This window comes from Mus caroli, chromosome 1 (genome assembly GCF_900094665.2).
Source record: "Mus caroli chromosome 1, CAROLI_EIJ_v1.1, whole genome shotgun sequence".
Taxonomy (NCBI): domain Eukaryota; kingdom Metazoa; phylum Chordata; class Mammalia; order Rodentia; family Muridae; genus Mus; species Mus caroli.
In genome coordinates, this window is record NC_034570.1 from 150,946,029 (window position 1) to 150,969,424 (window position 23,396).

At 39.7% G+C, this 23,396-nt stretch overlaps 1 protein-coding gene across 3 annotated transcripts in view; it reads right to left on the minus strand.

Annotated features, from left to right (window-relative positions):
• Rabgap1l (RAB GTPase activating protein 1 like) overlaps window positions 1–23,396 on the minus strand; it is a 551,913-nt gene that overhangs the window by 96,543 nt on the left and 431,974 nt on the right. The window lies entirely within an intron of this gene.

The following is a 23,396-nucleotide window of genomic DNA, read 5'->3' on the forward strand; positions in this document are numbered from 1 at the left end:
GGTGAGATGGCTCAGTGGGTAAGAGCACCCGACTGCTCTTCCAAAGGTCCAGAGTTCAAATCCCAGCAACCACATGGTGGCTCACAACCATCCGCAACGAGACCTGGCGCCCTCTTCTGGAGTGTCTGAAGATAGCTACAGTGTACTTACATATAATAAATAAATAAAATCTTTAAAAAAAAAAAATAACCAATAGAGCCGGGCGTGGTGGCCCACGCCTTTAATCCCAGCACTCCGGAGGCAGAGGCAGTCCGGTTTTTGAGTTCGAGGCCAGCCTGGTCTACAAAGTGAGTTCCAGGACAGCCAGGACTACAGAGAAACCCTGTCTTGAAAAACTAACCAACCAACCAACCAAACAAACAAACAAACAAAAAAACCCAATAGATCTGTACCATTGATAAAATCCTGGAAGAATTCCTTATTTGAAATTTATATATTTATTAAGCATTAATCATCAAAACCAGGAGGAAATTGTTTTGTTTTTAATTTCTTCTGATTTCTGCCTTTTATTAGTAGTTAATTTATAGGGATATTATTTTTATCAAAATCAAGCCAAGCCACACCTCCAGCCTTGCTTTCCTTCTTCCCTACCAGTGTAGCCTGCCAGTGACAGTGCGCTGACAAAGGGAACACTAGTTCTTGGAAATAGGATTCTGGAGTTTTGCTTTCAAATGCTAAGCTGCTTGAGGTCAGAAGACATATATATATCAAGGTATTAGGAGAGGGATCAGTGACTAAATTAAAGTAATTGCTGCTTCTTGTCACTTTTTTGAGGGGGAGCGGAGGGGGGCGGGCATTTGATTCAGCAGAAGTATCTTAGTGTTCAGACCTTAGGAGGAGGCGGGGCTGGTACTGCTTTGAGGAGCCAGGATGTGTTTACCTGTCTGAGGGTCAGCTCCTCCCACTATTTCCTACAGAGCATCACCTAATCTTATGTACGTTTTCCCCATTGTGATACTATTCAAGTTTCCTGCAGTAAAAACAAAATCTCATCAAGTTTGCTCGCTGCTCCCTTTGCGTCCTGTGAAGTTAAAAATGGCTGGTGTAGACACATTAAACACATCACAGGCAATCTCTAGCCCTAGTACTAAGGGGGTCTCCACAAAGGAGACCTGTGTGTTTGCAAAGAGAATTTTTGACTTGTAATGAAGCTCTTCACAAAATGGCTGCTTCACAATTGTATTTTACAAAGCTGACTCAGGTATTTGTAGCTTATTTTCTTTAATAGGAAAAGCTCCTGGGGTAGCATTTTCCATGGTAGTTAATTTCCCTCAATACATACCAGAGGCGGGGTTTTCCTTTTGATGGAATGTCTTCAGCAAGTCATTATCCTAACACAAAGAAGTGTGTGCTTTTTAAAACAATATTAAACTATTGGTAGCTCCCATTAATAGATTTATCTACAATTAGCTAATATAGGGCTCATTTATAAACTGCAGTCTTTAAAACTATAAAACTGTGTACATATCTCATTTATGTCATCCCGCATAAAAGAACAATGTAGGATAGTAAGAGTTACGTTTAAAAGTTTAAAGACATATTTCTAAAATGTTAATCTGATAGAAATGCAATTCATGAGCTAGGAGTTTGGCTCAGTGATAGAATGTTTCCCTAGTATGCATGAAGTCTTGGGTTTGATACCCAACCCTGCAAAAAGAATGAAAAGGAAAATGCATATTTACCTAAGAGTTTCAAGCAAAAATCATCTTTTAGGGGATATTTATGTTTAAAAGACATGGACAGAAATTTATTGGTTAAAAGGTAAATAGACATGTTACCTACTAACCTTGAAAAATGTAACTGTACTTTTCTCATCTCACCCACTATATCATCTGTATATGTTCCAGCATTGGATGTCACTGCACATGTCATAATCCCAGTACTTGGGAGGTAAAGTAAGAGAGCCAACCAACCTTGGATACATATTGAAGTGAGCGAGTTCAAGGCCAGCCTAGGCTAAATTAAAATGTTGGGAACCAACATTCCCTTCTAGATGGATAAAGTGCATCGAATTACCAGGTGTTATCAGGCTTCCCCAAAAGACAAACTGAATGAGAAAGTGAGGACTGGCAGAAAGGAGCAGGCATTAACTTAGAAATGAGGCTGTACGTCCAGTGGCTTTAGCTACAGTGTCTATATATAAGGCTTCCTGTTGGTAGCAAATTAGATGGTTCCTCAGCAAATCGAGGCTGTACTTTTTATTGAAATGGTGATAACACTTGTATTCTCAAAAGCCTGAATAGGTTGAATACCTCACACTAACTCAGACTAAGATACTCTAATTACTACTACTGACCATGATCTCCATGGATACCCTTCTCTAAGAGTACTCTCCTCAAACTTATCAGTTTCAATGTATGCTACACCCTACATTTGTACTTAAAAATATTGGGAGCCGGGCGTGGTGGTGCACGCCTTTAATCCCAGCACTCAGGAGGCAGAGGCAGGCGGAGTTCTGAGTTCGAGGCTAGCCTGGTCTACAAAGTGAGTTCTAGGGCAGCCAGGGCTATATAGAGAAACCCTGTCTCGAAAAACAAAAAACAAACATAACAAAACAAACAAACAAAAAATTGGGGCTGTAGAGATGGCTCAACAGTTAAGTACCCTGGCAGCTCTTTCAGGGCACTCAGGTTTGATCCCTAGTACCCACATGGTGACTCACAACTGTCTATACCTCCAATCACAGGATACGTGACATTCTCTTCTGGCCTCTTTGGGAACCAAACATGCATGTGGTATACAGAAATACATACAGGCAACCCCCCATTGTGTAAAATGAATTCATTCATACATTCATTCATTCATTCATTCATTAAAAGTATTATTGTCAATAACGATGCAAACCCCTAACATGTAAAATTTAATTAATTAATTAATTAATAGTATTATTGTCAATGACGATGCAGCTATAGAACCATAATGCATCACAGAAACTACTGTAGTTTTAGTCTTTGATAAAAGCACAAAGCATACACAATGGGAGAGGGCAGTCTATTCTAATACATCCAGGAACAACTGGGCATGCATGCACAAGAGTAAATGTAGACTCTCGTAGCATCATAAACAAGAAATAAGAGAATGGAACAAATATTTTTAAGTCATGTGTCTAATGATAGGTTATTAATCAAAATATATCAGAAATGTACATAATTCAATAGCAAACAAGCACCCAAATGGAGTGATTCAACTGGAGAAATGGCAGGGAACTTTCCCAAACAACAGTGAATCACCAGAGAAACGGAAGTCTAAACCAACAACTACTGTTTTTAGGACAGCTACTGTCAAAAGGCAAAAAATGCCCATGGCATCTCCCAATATTCAGAGACAGAGACAGAAGTTCTATAAGTTCCAGGCCAGTCAAAGCTACATAGGGAGTTTCATTAAACAACAACAACAAAAAGAAGTGTTGGTGTGGGTGTGGAAAAAATAGAACCTTACATTGTTAGGATGTAAATCTGCACAATCATCAAGGTTCCTCAAAAAAGTTATTAAGAGAAACATTCTTTGGTCTACAATCGCATCACTGAGGGAGCCAGCATTTATATCTGGTGGGGGTTTTGTTGCTGGGTTTTTTCTTTTTTTTTTCTTTTTTTGTTGTTCTTGTTTTTGTTTTTTAAAGACAGGGCTTCTCTGGCCATCCACCCCTGGCTGTCCTGGAAATCACTCTGTAGACCAGGCTGACCTAAAACTCAGAAATCCTCCTGGCTCTGTCTCCCAAGTGCTGGGATCAAAGGTGTGCACCACCACTGCCCAGCTTTTGTTGCTGTTTTAAAGTGTTTTAAGAAAAGTGTTTTTCTTTTCCTTTTCTTTTTTCTTTTCTTTTCTTTTCTTTTTCTTTCTTCTTTCTTTTCCTTTTTCTCTTCTCTTCTTTCTCTCTTTCTTTTCTTTTTTGAAACAGGGTGTCACTATTTAGCATTGACTAGCCTAGAACTTACTATGTAGACTAGGCTGGACTTGAACTCACAGATATCTGCCTCCTCAGTACTGGGATTAAAGGCACGTCCCACCATGCCCTGTGAGCTCAGTATCTTGAAAGGATAGTCACACTTCCATGTTCATTGAAGCATTATTCACAATAACCAAGAATCAACTTAAGTGCCAGTCAATGGGTGGCTACATGCAGGATATGTGGTATACAAGAATGCACGTGTGTGTGTGATTCATACATATATATATATATATATGTATATATATATGTATATATATATGCTTATACATAGAGTTGTGTATGTGTATACAAGCATGCACATATGTATGTATGTATATATAGCATATTGATATGCTTAAACATGTAGTTGGCTATTAATTCATTAAAAGAAAAACTCTGCCATTTGAAAGAAGCTAGATGCCCCTGGAGGACATTATGCTAGATGAAATAAGCTACCACAATGAACAGATACTGTCTGATATCAATTATATGTATAATGTAAGAATATCAATCTCACAGAAGGCTGGTTGCCAGACTTTGAGAGTAGAGAGCACTGGGAAGATATTGGTCAAAGGGCACAAACTCTCAGTTATAACACAGTCTGTTCCCACATCCCAAGCACTAAGATAGCAGGCATGTGTCTGAATGGTTAGATTTTGAGGATGAAAAGTATAGTATGGTGATTATCACTGGAACCATGTTGTCTACTGAAATTGTTAGAGAGTAGATAGTTTTATCATGTACACATATGTATGTTCATGTGTGTGCTTGTGTGTGAGTAGAGGTACAACCACAGCACATGTGAAGAACAAAAACAACCCTGGGTGCCAGTCTTTACTTTCCCCTCAATGAGATCTATTGATCAGTGCGGTGTGCTCAAGGCCTGTGAGTGTAGCTCCAAGATTCTCCTCTCTTTACCTTCCATGTGTCCACAGACACACTGGTATTACAGTGCTGTGGTGTGGCTTTATGTAGTAAATCCAGAGGATCTGAACTCAGGCCCTCATGCTTATATGACCCAATGAGCTACCTCCCCAGACTTCCTTTCCTTTTTTTTTTTTTTTTTAATTTGAGATGGCATCTTGCTATGGACCCACCCTCATAAAATTGCCATAAATTTCTGTATGCCAGGTTGTCTGGCCTTCAGCTTACAATCCTCCTGCCTCAGCTTCCAGATACTATAATTGCAGGCATGTGCCACCATGCCTAGTTATTTCACTTTTTATTATTGTATTCTGAACCATATGTATATGGAACCAGGTAACAATTCCCAATCCCTTTATTCACTAAATGAATTCCTCCTTGTGTTCCCCCAAATCCTACCTAAACAATGGAGACTGAGCCCAGGTCGCTATAATAGGCAAGTATTGAGCTTCATCCTCAAACTGTTTTTGTTGTTGTTGTTGTTGTTTTATTTTAAGACATGGTATAACTAAGTTGCCCAGGTTGGGGTTGCAGGAAAGGACAATCAGGGCCAGTTTTCCTAAAATACTTTTAAAGTCTACTCTGAATAGAACTTAATGGAGAAACTAGATGAAGCCAGCTTTTACAAAAAATTACAGGGAGACATCTTATATTAGTGAAGAATATCATAATGGGAGAGAAAGAAGTGTTTTGTTTCTGGGATGTAATTGGCCTTGTATTCTGTAATCAATATGCCATGTGACCGTTTTACTTTATTTTAAGACAGCAGCATGGGAGAAAAGCCAAATCTACTTAAACTTCTTTTACAGCATTTTAAATCACACTGCTAAGAATTACTATTTATGAAAGAATTATTCAAACTGTGTGTATGGTGCTGGGAATCAAACTTGGCACTAGACACTTGCTGGGCTACTGCTCATACAGAACGAAGTCAGCAGCCATATTCAAATTATTCAAACTGAACTCCTTGGATGGGGCACTTGTTATCAGATAGTGGGTGGTTGGGTGCTTTTCTTTTTTATAGTAATAACAGTAATAATAATGCCTCTGACAAAACCCAATTCTGTTGTGAAGGTCCGATTGTCTGGGTTAAGAGTAAAAGAGTCAACAAGCAATACATAATGATATACATGCAGGTTCAAGATTTTAATGGCCCGTAGTTTTACAACCTATTATAATTTTTATCAATGGGCTATAGCAATAGTATACATTTTATACATATAATGAAAATATGTGCATTTTGTCTACACACACATGCACGCGCACACAGAGAGAGGGAGAGGGACGGGGAGGGGGAGGGGGAGGGGGAGGGGGAGAGAGAAAATCCAACACCTTTAAAAAATACAACCTTCAGAATCATGTGTTTTCAAAGCACTTTGACTTGAACCTTTCTTTTAAAAACATTATGTCATTTAAATTTTCTTTCCCAAGAGTTTTTGTCTTTAGCAGGTACAGAAAGCAAGGCCGAAGAGGCAGAATTCAGGAATCTAAGAAATGACAGATGAGATTTGGACCCAGGTGGTATAAGGGTTGGGCGAGCCTTCTGGGTCCTCTAACAGCTGCTTTAATATCACAGTTCCCAAACCACAGAGCTTCACAGTGGTCAACTTCAGATGGAAACCAGCCTTGGTGATCCTTAAGGCCCCAACGAAAGCTAAAAGCATGGCTTGCTTTTGGCCTGTCTATAGGACAGTTACTCTTAATGTTGTTCCTACAGTTACTCTATATAGGATGGCTGTAAGTTGCCTCATATGGGTGCTGGGAACTGAATTGGGGTCTCCTGAAAGAACAGCAAGTGTGTTTAAGCAGTGAGCCATCTCTCTAGGCAGGAGCCTTCATTTTTAAAAGGCAGGAAGTTTTATTTCAAATTCACTAGTGGAATCTATAAATATGTTGCTCATTTCCTGATTGCATAGGCTATTAAGGGTCTAATCTATTTCCTGAGCTGAAAGTAGCTAATGGGCAAATATTAGAACAGTAATCATCAGGTGAGAAGGGCATTTGGCATCTATTCACCAAAAACATGTTCTCAGTCATAATTCCCTTTGGCAGTGTGTATAGCTTCTAAGGGAATCATCTCACTTTTAACAATGAGAGGTCTCTGCTTAATAAAGCATGCTTAATAAAGCATGCCCTACCCTGAGTGTCTTAGCAATAAGAGTACTCCTATGTGAGGTTGTTTAACCTTAACTCGTGTAATATGGGACCTGAAGTGTACTTCTTCTTTCCCAACGAGCAGTTCATTAGATAAACAAACAATACAGGCCTTGTTCAAACCATAAGAAACCTGAGGTTTCTGTGGGATGGAAATGGAGGCAGGAGAAAAGCTGAGTGTGCACATGCTTGCTAAGGAGGCGTGAGGACCTGGGTCTGACCATAGCATCCCTGCAAAAAGCATCCACAGTGGGTACTGCTGAGTGAGTATCAGCATGGACAGCAGGCAGGAGAATCCTGGAGGCTTACTGATCTTTCAGTTATACTGAAATAGCTTTCTTCAGGGTCAGGGAGATTCTCTATTTTTTTGTACATTTGTTTGTTTGTTTGTTTGTTTGTTTTTCCCCAAGATAGAGTTTCTCTCTGTAGCCCTGGCTGTCATGGAACTCACTTTGTAGACCTGGCTAGCCTCAACCTCAGAGATCCACCTGCCTCTGCCTCATGAGTACTGGGATTAAAGTCATTCACCACCACTGCCTGGAGAGAATCCCTAGCTCAAAACTGTAGAATGGTAGAGGAAGATACCTGACACCTACCTCTGTCTTCCATACGAATATGCATGGGCATATATATATATATATATATATATATATATATATATATATACTACATGGACACTCATACATAGAGATAGAATGTGTAATGTGCCTCCTTTTTATAATACTGCCCCACAGCACAGGCTTCTGTGAAAAACTCAACTACAACTGAAAGTCACTGTTCTCCCCAGGAGCTTATCTCTAAGACTTTATCTCGGTCACTGAGCAGCAAGCCCCACCCATCTGTGATGGGGTCAGAGCGGCCAGACAGCAGCTGGTTTTGTATTTGACCTAGGAAAAATACTATTCTGAAGACAAACACTCAAGAGGAAAACCGCAAATGTGGCTGATACCAAGGATCACAGGGAGCCATCAGCATTCCCCACCCACCCACCCCCTCGGCAAAGTTCAACTGATACTTCTGGAAACAATCTACCAGAACCAGGGCTGGGCACTGGGGCAAAGCTAGCTTTCAGAGCTCATTTCACAGGACTGTCCCAGGAGACACCTCTACTTTTGAAACGGAGCCCATTGGGTTTAATTTCTTTTAAACCATTATCTACAAAGCATGGCCTATACAGAAGACACAGCTCGGTGCAAGGTAGAATTTGACACATAAAATGATTACTGGTCTTCAAACACCAGGCAGATTTCTTTCAAGTAGCAATCTTAACATATGATAGAAATTATTACCCTTCCATATTGGGATCTCCATCAGTGATAAAGGTATTTTATATGTGTTGGCACATAGCATTAAGATAACTTCTTCAACATTATGGTTAGTAGATTGACACTTTGTCATTCTTATGTCAATACTGCCCTGTTTTCTGTAGTCTTCACTTTTTACTACTGCTTTGAAGCAATCTTCACCCCCCCACACCCCGATTTGATCTTGTTTAACATTAAAGATGCAATCTCAACTGGTCAGTGGTGGTGCATGCCTTTAACACCAGCACTTGGGAGGCAGAAGCAGGTGGATTTCTGAGTTTGAGGCCAGCCTGGTCTACAGAGTGAGTTTTAGGACAGCCAGGGCTATACAGAGAAATCCTGTCTTGAAAAACAAACAAACAAAAGAAAAAGAAAAGAAAAAAGAAAGACCTTTAAAAAAAAGATGCAATCTCTACCTTTTGGTCTCTATTTTTGATGTTATTTGGGAGAGTCTTCACTGAGCCCCTGCTGGGCTTCTTTAAGGATACTGAAGGCCTAAGATGTGCCTGTGGACATTGTTGGCTTTGCTTCTCTGAGAACTCTGTCATTTCTGTTTGAGATGTACAGCCATGGGCATTCTTATTATGTGCGTTTCTCTGGCCCTTCAACATATTTGGGGGCTTGGGGTTACATACATTTCCTGCTTTCTTTGACACGAGGACTATATTCTTTGTCTTTTGTCCTAGCACATTTGTGTGATTTTGAAGGGAGAAGAATGATGTTTTGAATTTTGCCACTTAGAAATTAGAATCTAGAATTTAAATCTGGCCATGTCTCCTCACAATCTTATGCCTTACTTTTTCTCTTTGACCAAAGTATAAGTGCTTCTGTGCCCTGCCAATATACTTGATAACAGCATATTCTAATTCTTAGTATCCAAAATATGGATGGTGTTCTCTTTTTGGAAAAATTTAAAACACTATTTGTTTAGTGTGTGTGTGTGTGTGTGTGTGTGTGTGTGTGTGTGTGTGTGTGCGTGCACGTGCGCACATGTGGGTGTGGGTATGGCAATCAAAGGACAACTTGTAGGAGTTGGTTCTCTCCTACCAGTCTGTGGGTCCTGGCGACTCAAACAATGGTTGCCAGGCTTGATAGCAAGTGCCTTTGCTGGTTAAGCCATCTCATTAGTCCAGCAGAGTCTTTTTTACAGCCCAGACTGTCCTGAAAGTTATGATACTCATGCTTTAGCCTCCAGAGAACTAGTATGACAGGCATACTCTAGCTAAAGAAGGCAGAGACTATGGTGTTCCTTTCAAATTATTTCATATTTCCTGGGTTGTTTTATACCCATTTCATGTTCTACTAGAAAATTCTGGAAATCCTATTCTCTGTAATAGATTTCTTTCTTTCTACAATTTGGTCTGCCTAAAACGATTCCTTCTAAACCCAGTGGACTCCAAACAGTTTTATTAACAAGGGAAAATCACTTTACTAAGGATTATAATTTTTCCACTTATTTATTCATTTTGCATGTATGGGAGTGGTGAGGTAGGCACACCCATTCTGCCACAGTTTATGTACAGAGGTCAGAGGACAACTTCCTGTTCTCTCCTTTACTCATGTGAGTTCCTGGCATGGAGCTCAGCCATCAGGCTGGGTGGCAAGGCAAATCCTTCACCCACGAGTCGTCTACCTGGCCTCTAGGACAATCTTAACAAATCCTCAGCTGGTGAAGTCCTATTATTCTTTTATGACTTAACTTTAAATGCCACCTTTTCAGAATTTGTTCCATCATTCTTTAAACTAAATTAGATTACATTATTATTTTTGTCTGTTAACAACCTCCCCTTTTCCTTTCTGTCATTATGATTTCTAATATATACATTGTTTTATGTTATATTCTTTCCTGTTACCCTGTAAATGCCAGGAAAACAGGAATATTTTCTATTCCGATCATTGCCAAGTAGAATACCTACTAAAGTAGCAGGATATAATAAACATTAAATACCAACTAATAAAGAATGGATTACATAGCAGCATACGCTTACGGTATTGCAGTAGTTTTAAATACATTTTGCAGTTGATAAATACTGGTAATATTAAACAAATTTGAAAAAAGTTACTTTTTTCTACAACTATTCACTGCAGCCTTAGATAAATATAAACAAAAGTCCAAGAGAGGTAGAAAATCACAGATGCAGGAACTACATGGCCTAGATCTAAAAAACGGACTATTAGCCAAGTAGCTTTTACTAGGGCTTTAACACTCTGTATCCAATCTATAAAACTGTGTCCGTGAAAGTACCCACTTTATGGCATTATTTTGGTTATACATGTACCAGACTTCCAAATAGCTCAATATAACTACTTTGTTGTCATCGCAAGGTTAATGTTAAGGAATGCAGTACTTCAACAAAACCACTGCTCTTTCCCATTTCCAGGTGCATTTTTCTCCAAATTGTGTGTGTGTGTGTGTGTGTGTGTGTGTGTGTGTGTGTGTGTAAAATCTTGTGTGCCCAGTCCAACTCCTCACTCTTTTATACTAGGTTTTGGACTAGTTAAGGTAAAAGTCATTAGGGACTAGGAAGACAGCTCAGTTGGTAACGTGCTTGCCATGAAAACATGAGGACCTGAGTTTGATCTCCAGAATCCATATAAAAAGTTGGTGAGGTGGACCATCTTTGTAATCTAAGTGCTGGGGACATGGAGACAAGTGGACTGTTAGGGCTTGTTGGCCAACCAGACTAGCCTAATTGGTGAGTTCCAGGCCAATAACAGACCTTGTTTCAAAAAACACTGTGGCCAGCTCCTGAGGAATGATACCCAAAGATGTTGTCTAGCTTCCACGTGCACACACAAACAGATGCACACATTACCCCCTACCCCCACCCCCACACACACTCAAGAAAAAAAAGTCACTAAAATTGGATCAAGTAGCCAGGCTATTCTCAAGCTCACCACAAAACCAAGGATCTCCTTTAACTTCCTGATCCTTCTGCCTCTACCCCCATGTGCTGGGATCACAGGCATGCACCACTATTCCTGGTTTGTGTAGTGGTAGAAATCCAGCCAGGGCCTCATTCATACTAGGCAAAACCATCTACTAAATGAGATACAACTCCAGCTCCTACTTCATTTTTTATTTCACTTTGCTATAGCAATTAAGGCTAGCATGCCATTCATATTACTCACGAGGGTTCTAAAAACATTATTATTTCCATCAGGATTTTAGAATTACCCTTGATCTTACCAAAAAACCAACAATCAATTTTTTATGAAAAAATCTTGACTCTCAAGAGTCTTCATATCTTACAAACAGATTCTGTTAACTAAGTATGAACAAGTAGTAGGTGGACTTCCTTCATACATCTACATACATATATTGTACATGCTATGTAAGGTAGTAGGTGGACTTCCTTCATAATCTACATACATGCATCATACATACTATCTAAGGGTAGTAGATGGACTTTCTTCATACATCTACATACATGCATCATAATATTATCTAAAAGAGGTAAGACAGGCTGACTCAAAAATCATTATAGAAATAATTAAGAACTACATTTTCTACCCTTCCTTCGGCAGTGCTTCTTGCCTACAGAACCCACATATAACCTGCATGGCAATCTTCTTTACCCTCTCCATTTCTATGGAAGAGGAAACTGAAATGGTGAACATAGAGAGAGCGGCCAGAGCTGGTGAGGAAGAAACCAAGCCTTGAATTCCTCTAACAAGGCTTCAGGCAACTACATTCTTACCCCCTCGTGGGGTCTAATGGAGGAACTGCAGAGTCTGAATAAATAACAGTCTAGGTTCCCAGGGGGAACAACTTACCGATCTGGGCTTAAAAAGTAAATGAGTTTGCTTGACCACACGGCTATGGGAAGAAACGGGAAAATAATTGAGCCAGCGCTTCACATATCTGCTTAGATTAATTAATTCTAACAACCCCCTGTGTGGTTGACATTGGCCTTATTTCATGATTAGGAATACATCGTGTTCAAGGAGATTCAGGTACTGTTTCAGGATCCCTTAGTCAGTAGGAACCAGATACAGAATTAAACCTTGATGGACCAACCCCCCAAATCCCTACCTTCAGGAACTCTACAGAAGGAAGTGTTCTATGCAGAAGAGACAGTTTGTGACAAGAGCATGACATCCTGGTGTGGACTGAGAGTAAATGTGCTGAGCTGAATCGTTTGAGTGCATCCTTCAGATAACAGGGGCTGCAGTTTTCTCTGCACCAAGAAGCAATTAGAGGAGTTTTATCCCCCACCCTGTGCTAGGAGTTCAGCTTGGTTGGAGAGAACCTGCGTAATGTGAGGTAGTGGGTAGAGAAAACTAGAGGGGACAGAAAGTAAAGGCAGAAATCTGTTCTGAATGCTCCAAGACAACCTCACTCTTATCAGTCAGCCTTCTTCAAAACCTCCCCTTTTGTGTAAAAAATGTCTGCTACAAATTTTTAAAACAGTGACAATCCTAAAATGAAGTAAAACATTTTATTCAAACCCTGTTCTTGCTTAAAATACTCATTCAATTAAAATACACTATAGGCTTTCTTCTTCCGTTGGGCATTGTACAATTCACTGACTCTCCTTTAGGCAAAGAAGGAATGGGGGAAGGGGCAGAGTTTACATGTAGGTAAGTTTATGCAGGAAAGTCACATTAGTCCAGAGCACTGAGGTAAATCAGAACTCTCAGTTAACACGCACACAATTGAATTTCTTTGCCAAAGAAGTGGGTTGATAGAAGTGGGGGTGCAGCTGTGAAAAAAAAGTTGGCTCTTTCAGATAATCTGGTGGTTTGGGAGAAAACTGGAGAACTGGTGAATACTGACAAAAATAGGACTGCAGCATGTGGTAGTAGATACTGGAGGTACAGCTCAGAGTTGCAAAGTAAGACTCATGCTCAGATGTAGAGAATAGTTTCAGAGACAGCAAGAAAGGATTTATATTCAACAGACTATGAAAAGAAATGGGGAAATTTGTGTTTTGAAGCCCTAGCTCCCCAGCATGTTTAAATGTATTAAACATAAAGCCTTTAAAGTGGAATTAATGCCAAGCAAGGTGCTCCCTATTTTAAAGTGACTTGTGTTCTTATGGGAAGAGATTAGGACACAGAACACACAGACAATAGGAGATTAAAAAATGTGTCCACTGTGTGCCATTGAGAGGAGGGTCCTCTCATAAACCAATTCTAAATATCCCTTGATCTTAGGCATTTAGTCTCTAGGACTTTAGGAAAATCAATTTCTGTTGCTTGAGACTCCCAGGCTGTGTAAGATTCTTGTCATAACCATTATAGTAATAGCAAATGCATACAGACACACACACAAAAAAAATGGTAGCTGGTAGCATACAGACACAAAAACTGGGGGAGAAATGAAGATATGGGGAAAGTGAAAAGAGAGGGAAAAATGTTCAGAGGAGGGGAGGGAGAGTGAGCAAGGGAGCAGAAGGGGAGGGAGAGGGCAAAGGAGAGGGAGAGGGGGAGGGGGAAAGAGAGGGAGAGGGGAAGGGAGAGGGAGAGAAAATGAGAGAGAGAGAGAGAGAGAGAGAGAGAGAGAGAGAGAGAGAGAGAGAGAGAACAAGGGAGCAGAGAACTTTTGTTTTTCGTTGTTTGCCTTTAAGTGGAAATTTATAAAAGTTGATAAACATATGTGAGAAATTTCAGCTTAAACTTTTAGGCCAAAAGTTTCCAGAGATACTTTTATTGAGAGTACAGTGACCCTCAGGTAAGGGATAACAGGGAATAAGCTGTGCCTGGACAGAGCATAAAATGCACATAGACATCTCTGAAGCATGTACTGAACTGGTGCCAGACTGAGTAGCAGAATACTGCCTTGGTCAACTGTGGCCCTGTCTGTGTGGTTTGTAGTGTAAGATTCCCTTACAGTACAATACCACCCCCACCCCCAGCTCCCCAGCAAGTACCTGAAAGAGACAGTGAGCCACATATTATGATTTGAGCAGGCAATCCTTTGAGCAATATTTTAGTTTTTATCATGCTATGTCCAAATACTTAAAGAAAACAAGAGAGGGAAGGCAGTCTAATTTGTGGTTTTGGAAATGCCTGTCCACAATCCTTGATTCTGTTGATTCTTGGTTAGTTCTGCAGCAGATTTTGGCCCCAGAAGTATAATATAAAAGAGCTTCCTACCTTACAGCAGCCAGAAAGTAGCCAGAAAAAAAGAGATAAAGACAAGATTTTTTCCCCCAGGGCCTGCCCCTGGTTACGTTCCCCAATTGAGTCCCAACTCCTATTTTCTTTTTTATTTAAATTTCTTTTTTAGATTTTAAAACGTATGTATAAGTGTTTTGGTTAAATATATGTCCGTGCAGCATATGTGCCTAGTTTCTATGCAAGTCAGAAGAGGGCATCGAATCCCCTGGAACTGAAGTCATATTATGTTCATGAACCGCCATGTGGGAGCTGGGAATTGAAACAAGGTCAGTGTGTGTGAGTGTGTGTGTGTGTGTGTGTGTGTGTGTGTGTGTGTGTGTGTGTGTGTGAATGTGGTATCTCTGCAATTAGCCAGGCAACATGACTCAGTAGCTGGTTTTGGTTCAATTTCAAAGTCTGACCTCAAGTAGTTTATTTTAGGTATATTTAAGTATAGCACAATTTGGTGAAAAAATTTCCTGACAGTAATTAACTCAATCATGTGCACAACAAAGCTTAAGACATTATTATATCAAAAATCTTTGTAAAGTCCATGAGACATCATCCATAAAGATGGGTTCTATAGACTGACAGAGAAAAACACACTCACAATAAGGGTCTAGGTCTTCCCCTAGACTCTAGGGTAATAGGGAAAGCTCTGGTGTGGTCTGGGTCTCACAGCACAAATGTCACTAGGCTATTAGCTATCTCTGCTCCCTGTCTTCTGGGCAGGGCACAGGTTCTACATCTCTCTGAAGAGACAACCCTCCACGATTAACATGCCTGGTTTCCCTGTGCTAATCTGAGCACAGGGACCTCTGTGCCTCCTGCAGGGTCTCTGCAAGAGCAACGGGTGCTTTAAACTGCTAAACCATTTCTTCAGCTCCAGCTCCTTATTTCTATCATCTCCCAATAGTGTCATCTTAAATGAATCAATCAAGGGCTTAATTCATTCAGTAGGCCAGGACTCCATGGTCTAGTCAGCTCACGAAGCCCTGGTATAGACATATAGACATTCTAGATGAAAGAACTGGCTCACTGTTCCCACAGACGGTAGTAATAGAAAGTCCCCAAGCCAGGGAACTTTCCGGTGAAAAGAGTCTCCATTTGATCATGCCCTTTAATTACAGCAAGGGATAGAACTTTTCCTCTTAGTAGTTTGTCTTTGACTGGAATTTCATAAAACTGACAAGCAACTATCTGACATATGAATGATGCAATTTTCATTTTCATCTTTTGGGATGCTGTGCTACATTTATATATTCTTTCCATCATTTCAAGTACAAAACCAAATGCTTAAGAAGAGATATTAACAAGAGGAAGCGAAGAGGGGAGTAATAGCAAAATAAGTAGCTAGCCAGAGTAGCAGATTCCAAGTACCTGCCAGCGAAATGCTAAGTGGATTGAAGGGTTGGAGGAATGAAAATATAAATAACAGCATAGTAAAGACACTGTGATTATGCTTTGTATCTAAGTAGACGCACTGGTATCTGAAACTGTTGTGGCTAAGTGTCTGGACCATAGACAACCTCCAATTTATATTGATTAAACTGAAAGGATTTTTCAATTGTACTGTTACATAAAAGCAATACATGTTCAGTAGAAACCATACTTTACAATTTGAATTTAAAATTTTGACCTTTACCCAGGTGAGTGGTATGTGTTAAATTTTCATGATGTACTTCCCAGAATCAAAGGGCGAAGAAGTGATGTTCTACATTGCCGCATGTTGTTAAGCTATATTTGTTTCAGTTGGTTACATATACCAGATATATCTTTTTTATTTAATGATATTTGCAACCTTATGATGGGCTTATATTATTATATCGCATCTTAAGTTGAGGAACATCTTTACTGAACCCCAGGAACTCAATTAGCTACCTTCTTAAACTTAGTCTAAATACACAAGACACTAAGTTTCATTTTTATTTCTAACTAAAAGAACAAAATCAAACTCTTTACAATGGGCAATCTACAAGAGACAGAAGAATACTATATTTATTTTCCTGTACAAATCAGCACAATTAAAATATCTTAATATAAAATAAAATAGAAAAATAAATACATGACTCAAGAGAAATGTGGATCTTATAAATAGTTATTATGGGGATTTATCTGCTATTCTCAATTAAAGAAAAGACTTGGTCTACTCGCCAAAATTAATAAACATAAATCATAAAAACAGGCTTAACACTTCAGGATACTATATGAAGAAATATGAAAATTTCGTTTCAAAGCACAAACATTAATTTTAACCGAGACTATCAAAGATTGCTAGGAGAGAATAAGATGGAGGGTGTAATAAAGTTTCTAGAGACAGAGAAGCTACTAGATGGGAAAGCAATTCTGGTGTTCCCTTTTCTTGTTAATTACATGCAGGGAGAACACAGTACAGGGTACAAAACAGCATTCTTCACACTTATTATTTATTTTTGTAAAAAGAGGCATACATATAAAAAGCATTTTTGTATCAATTTATCTTATTTTCTGTGGGGAAAGAGCATTTAAAGATATCTATGTAGAATAATTCATGAAACAATACACAATTCACCCATCAAGTTAAATTTTAAATGTCGACATGGCTTTCTTCTTAATGAACTGGCAGAAGTCCATACATGGGTAAAGATTAAATAGTCAACCAACCTGCCTGGCAACACATAACAGCCTGAAGCCTGAGCTTCCTAAGTGTGCAAGGGCCTGCCCAGTGCCTGTGTATGCAGGAGAGCTTGTCTTCTACACTCAACCAGTTATTTCAGACAACATCCAACATTTACCTACTCCTGCTTCTTGGGAGAAAACAACACATGCCCTGGATCTGAGGTGCACTAGGGATGAGGAATGCTATTGAAGTCTCAAAAGAGGGGAGGGAAATAAAAGTCCTGTTATAAGCTGTTTCATTCATTATCAGTTACCAATCACATATCTCTGTATTCTAAAACATACTGAACATTTCTTCAGCAAGGGATTATAGCATTAAAAAAAAAAAGTCCCAAGTATGTCTGTCCATATTACAGAGAGGTCTTAGCAGGAGAGGAACACAGACACAGTTTTACAAAATTTAAAAAGTAAGTAAATAAAAAAGAACTTTGCTGTTGCCTGTAAGGACAGAGAGAATGTGGTTCCGTAGAGTTAATGTGGTTCTGTGTGGCTTTTAATAATTCAGAGGAAATCTTTATTTGGGAGAGTACATTCTCATTCACATAAAACAACAGTTTATGCTATTTATTCACATAAATAGCAAACAGCATATAGAAATTAGAAGCAAACCGACTTAAGTATTAATGCTTTTTATAGTTTTGGTTTACAGTAAGTTACTCTCAAATGAATTAAAATTCATGGTTAAAAATATTGATGAAGGGGCTCAGCAGCTCAGAGCACTGTCAAGCTCTTCCTGAGGTCCTGAGTTCAATTCCCAGCAACCACATGGTGGCTCACAACCATCTATACTGGGATCTGATGCTCTCTGCTGGCATGCAGGTGTACATGTAGATAGAGCACACACATATAAAGTAAATAAATACAAATGTTTAAAAATATATATGGATGGAGTCCTCAGAGAGGAAAAGGTCAGGGACTTCACCACTATCATTAAAATAATGGTTTATGAGGGGTAAGATCAAATTGTACTCATCTATTCTGGAAGACTGGACATTGATTAGCTGAGCGCATAGAACGCAGTTTAGAATTTTCTGAGGCAATCAGTTACTATGGTAACACCTATTGGTAGTTACTCTTCCAGAAGAGAATAAGATGGCAACCCTGGTGTATAAGCCACAGGGCAGGTTAGGATTGCCCATTGAGCCAAGAGCAGCCTCTTCACTCCCTCCAGTAAGCTCGGTTGTTTATGCTATGTTTATGTATTCCTCCTCCTCACACATTTTACAGGTTTGAACACATGATCCACATGAGCCAGAAGCAATGATGACCCTACAGTTAGAACAAAGAGAAGCACAGCATGCTGACCATGAATGCCAACAGCTACTGGCATAGTTTTACTGCAACCAACTAACTTGAACTGATAATCAAATGATTTTGATCATGGTGTTGGAAAACTACCTTTAAGTACTTTTTGAAAAAATGTTTAATTCCTTGAGTAACTATAAATAAGTCATTTAATCACCCCATCTACCATTCTTTCTATTCACAGCGTCTAACAGTTCTCTGTCATACTCCTCCTTTTCCAGTCACTTAGTACTGTTCTGCCTTTACTTTCTGCTTAATGAGACTTCAGTATCCCTTGCCACTCCCTATCTCCCATCAGCTACCAGCATGGGAGAATGACTGTCAATATTTGGAAACTGATATGGCTATTAAGTCACTGGCAGGGTAAAACTGCCTTTTATGGGTATTCACACCATAAAAATTGGCAGAAGCTGCAAATCAGGGATGCTTCCATTTCTTTTCCCTTTTTTTCACTTCCCCAAGATACATCTTACTAACATATCACTGTCCTTGGCAAACCCCAACTCAGGTTGAAATAGCTTTCTCCTTTCTCCAAATATACATTTACATTGCTGAAGATTTCTAGAGAAATGGCAAAACATTGAGTTTTTTTGCTACTATAGACTCATGCTCTCTTCATACAGTTCAGCAATTCTTTTGTTTTCTGCAATGCCTAAAACCTCTCCCATGTGCTGTGCTTCAGGCTTCTTACTCTACAACTCCTTCATCCTGGGCCCTGCTTAACAGAAACAACACAGAGCTTCTGATGGAGCGGCTCCAAGTTCCTCCTCACTCAAGTGTGCAATGGCCTTGCTCTTGCTCATCCATCTCTCCATCCCTCTCTTATTTTCCCCTGTTGTAACGGAAGAAAGACCTAGTCTTCTGAGATGAATCTCTACTCCCTTGAAGGTACTTCACTGTTCATGTATTTCCTTTTCCTTGTTGAATCTTCAATTTTTCTCTTTTCTGTGGGTTTCTCCTTATTGACAGGTAGAGAGTGTTTTGGTCTCATGTATCCTTATAACTCTGGACGACAGTCACATTGCCCCCTCTCAGTTTTACAAAGCTACTACACTCTCCCTTCTGACAGGCTCTGAACACAAGATTCTCCTACTTCAGAATACCCCTATCATCTCAATTCTAGAACACTTTCCCTAAATTACTGAGTTAAAATCAGGTTGGTTTTCTTTGCTCTCATATCCTTTTTAGTGTTCTGAGCAATAGTCTTATAAATATGGTTTGTTTTGCTTTGCAAATAGGGACTCAAGTATCCCAGAATAGCCTAGAAATCACTTATGTTGCTTTGACTGGTCATTCTGTCTCTCCCTCCATATCCTTACAGCAATATGCCACCACACCTGGTTTATGTGGGATTGGGGCTTGAACCCAGGACTCTGTACATGATAGATGTGGGTTGACCGAAATGTCACCCCCATAGGCTTATGTGTCTGAGTATTTAGCCCCTAGCTAGTGATACTGCTTGAGAAGGCTCTGAAGCTTTAGGAAGTGAAGGCTTGCTGAAGGAAGTAGGTCATTGGGCATGACTGTGAAACTTTACAGCATGGCTTCACTTCTTGTTCTAGCTGTGCTTCTTGAGTGTAGATGACATGTGAGCATTCATCTTTCTGTTCCTACCCCCACACCTTCCCTTCCCACTGCTGGGCTTTCCTGTCATGATGGACTATATCTCCCTAAAACTACGAGCCAAGGAACACCCTTTCTTCTTTACATTGCTTTAGCTCGGATATTTTATCATAAATATAAGGAAATAACTAAGACAATGGCAAGCAATCAACAGTTACATTCCCCTCTTTATAACTGTATTACTTATGTGGTTCTCTTACTAACATCTTCCTTATAGCACTGTGAGCTCTGTGAGTTTAGAAAGCACACTTGCTTTATCTCAGCCTCATATTCTTTAGATTTAGCATAGAAGCTGACACACTGCAAATGCTCAGTGCAAAAGAACGTTTCATTAATGTTTTCTTTTCAGCATTTAAAGATTCAACATTGCTACGCCCACAATGCCTTTGTGCCCATCTTCCATCCTGCTTACATACTTACCCTCTGACTTACTTGCTGGCTATCTCGTCCACTTCCTGTCCTCTACGGCCTTTTAGGAAAAGTGCCTCCTCTCCATTCTTCCATTGACTCCCTTCCTATTTATCCTTTTAATGATTGGCTCTTTTCCTCCACTCCACTGAAACTGCTCCCTTAAAGGCCATCCTTTAATGTACCTCTTGAGCATTACGTATTGTACAAAGTCCATTTCGAGTCCTCAATACCGTACATGACTTCTAGGCACCACTGATACTTGCTTAACTTGCCCTCATCATCTTCCTCCTCTTGTGCTGGGGATAGAATCCAGGGCCTCAGATACATTTTATTGATAACAATGCCCTTTCTCTTTTAACATTCACACATCTTACTCTTGTGAGTTTCTCCTGTGTTTTCAGTTTTGCCCTCTTCTAAGCACAGTTCATTTTTATGTGTTTATGCATTGATCCTCAGTCCTTCTCTTTGAACACTTGGTATCATCCTTTATGAGAATTCACTTACTCCAATGTTTTAACACTATGACTTCCAAACATATATGTTTAGCTCAGCTTTTACTTCAATATCCACCTGACTACTAGATATACCACTTATCAGGATATGAGTGTGTGGCTATATACCAGCAATGTAAATATCTTAAACTTAACTCATTATCACCCACTCATGCAATGTATTCTCTTATTTATTCCTCAGTGTGATGACTACCAAGCTGCCAACATAGGAATGCTGAGTTCTTTCCCTGGCTCTCTTCCCCATTCTAGTGCTCATTAAATCATGAGGTCTGCTGATTCTATCTCTTTAATAACGCCTGTCCATCCCTCCCCAGCCCACTCCTCTCTTCATTAGTGCAAGGTTGTTTGAACAGAGCTGTCACCACCATCATAAGACAGCCGACAATGCATTTTCCACATGGCAGCTAGAATGACATGTCTAAAACATAAATCTGGCCATCTCTGTCTTTCATTCAAAACCTCTCAGTCCTTAGAGTTCTCAGGTTAAAATTGGATTGCTTCCAAGGCTCTGTTTATTTTGCCTGTCTTCTAGTCCCCTCACCCCAATGCCCACCCCCAGCCCTTCCCTCCCTAATCTCTGATCAGGACCTACATTTAAATCTTGCATAACTGTGTATTCTCCTCACCCATGGATTTCTTCATTCCCAAACCCACCCCATCCCACCCTGCTTCCCTCTTTCACTTCCCCAGGGCCCGTTTTAATCCTTATCTTTAATAACACCCGGGATCTCTTACATAGTTCCCTGTGTATAATAATCACCCAATACCTCGTCTTCCTTTCCTAACTTCCTTCTTCTAGTTCACGTTGCCTTTTGTCATTTATCATTTTATTTTTTTGAAGCAGAATCTCACTATGTAGCCCTTGCTAGTCTAGAACTTGATCTGTAGATTAGGCTGCCCTTGAATTCAGAGATCTACCAGCATGTGCCTCCCAAGAGCTGGGATTAAAGCATGCATCACCAGGGCTGGTGAAATTTGTATTTTAGAACTGAATGGTTTACTTTAACAGACTTCTAGAGTAATCATAATCTAAACGTAACCCAGATAAATGTAATTCTCTTGGCATCTTTGGAACAACCAGCAGCAAAAAAGTGTTTCCAATTTACTTTCCACAAAATATATTTAATAGTCCTCAGCCTTTGGAATATACCTTCAATGTCTATGAGTAAACATAATTTTGGCTAAGACATTTAGTTCAGCTAAACAGTCTGTGCATGCATGTATTTGTGTCTACCTGCCAGTCTGTCTTTCTGTCTTTCTGGTTGTGTTTTGAGATAAATGTGCCTGAGCTGACTTCAAACTGAACTTGAATCAGTCCTTCTGCCTCACCTGCCCAAGTGTTGGGACAGTAAGAATGTGCCACTATTCTCAGCTGGAGGAATGAGTCTTGAAGGCTTTATCAAGTTTGCCTTCAGGATGAAAATTTGAGAGGTCTTTTTTTGGGGGGAGGGCAGTATTAGAAAATGATTGTTTTAAATATGGGGTTCATTTGAAAGAGAAAAACAATCTTTTCCCCATTCAGTTATTTACTTTCAGCATCGATTTATTCTTTTGGGCATTTGTACTTTATTTTTCAATAGGTTAGAGTAAAAATAAAAATTGAAGTTGAGAACAGTGCTTCAAGCCCACACGCTGGGCATGGTATCACATACTTATAGGGCCAGCACTCAGGCCAAAGCAGCTGGAGGCCAGCCAGGGTAGCTAGCTAAGGTAACACAGTGAGACCCTGCCTTTTGTTTTTTAATTTACTGTTGTTGTATTTTAATGTTGCAGTGGACTAGTACCTGGAAGAACTCCAAATCAATTATTAATTAGGCTCATACAATTATATCTTAAGTAATAAGCTCATTAAATTAATGGAAACACTTGTTTTATTTGCTTAGTTCAAAATCTAGAATGAGCTTGCCTCATTCTCTCAACAGCTAAATTTACATACAGTGAAAATGTCACGGTTTTTCCCACTTTCAATCTATTTCTCCTGAACTGCTGCTATCCTGATTCAGCTGACCCACGGATGACTTCTGGCTTTGTGTGCACTCTCTACTCTTTTTACCCATCCTTACCCATCATATAACTGATGTATGCCATCTTCTCAGAACCCAGAACATACTATTCTTCCCTGCCACTTCAAAGTAAGCCTAAATATAACAACTCTTGGCTCCTTTGTGGGCCCTGTAACTTCAATTCTGATTCCGCACACTCTTCTATAGCTCCACTGGCTGACCTGCCATCCTTTACACTCATGGGGCCTGAGCTGGTCTCAGGACATTTGAGCAGGCTCTTCCCTGCCTGGAGCAATTATTCCCTGGACCATCTTCGTGAGTTACCCTCTGTCTCATTTATGTCTGACCAAGATCTACACACACTAGTGAAAACATCAGTACTCATCCATTTCCTTTCTCCTTTTCTATATCTACTTATCACCTACTAACATAAATAATTTATTGTGTTAATTATTTATTGTCTGTTCTC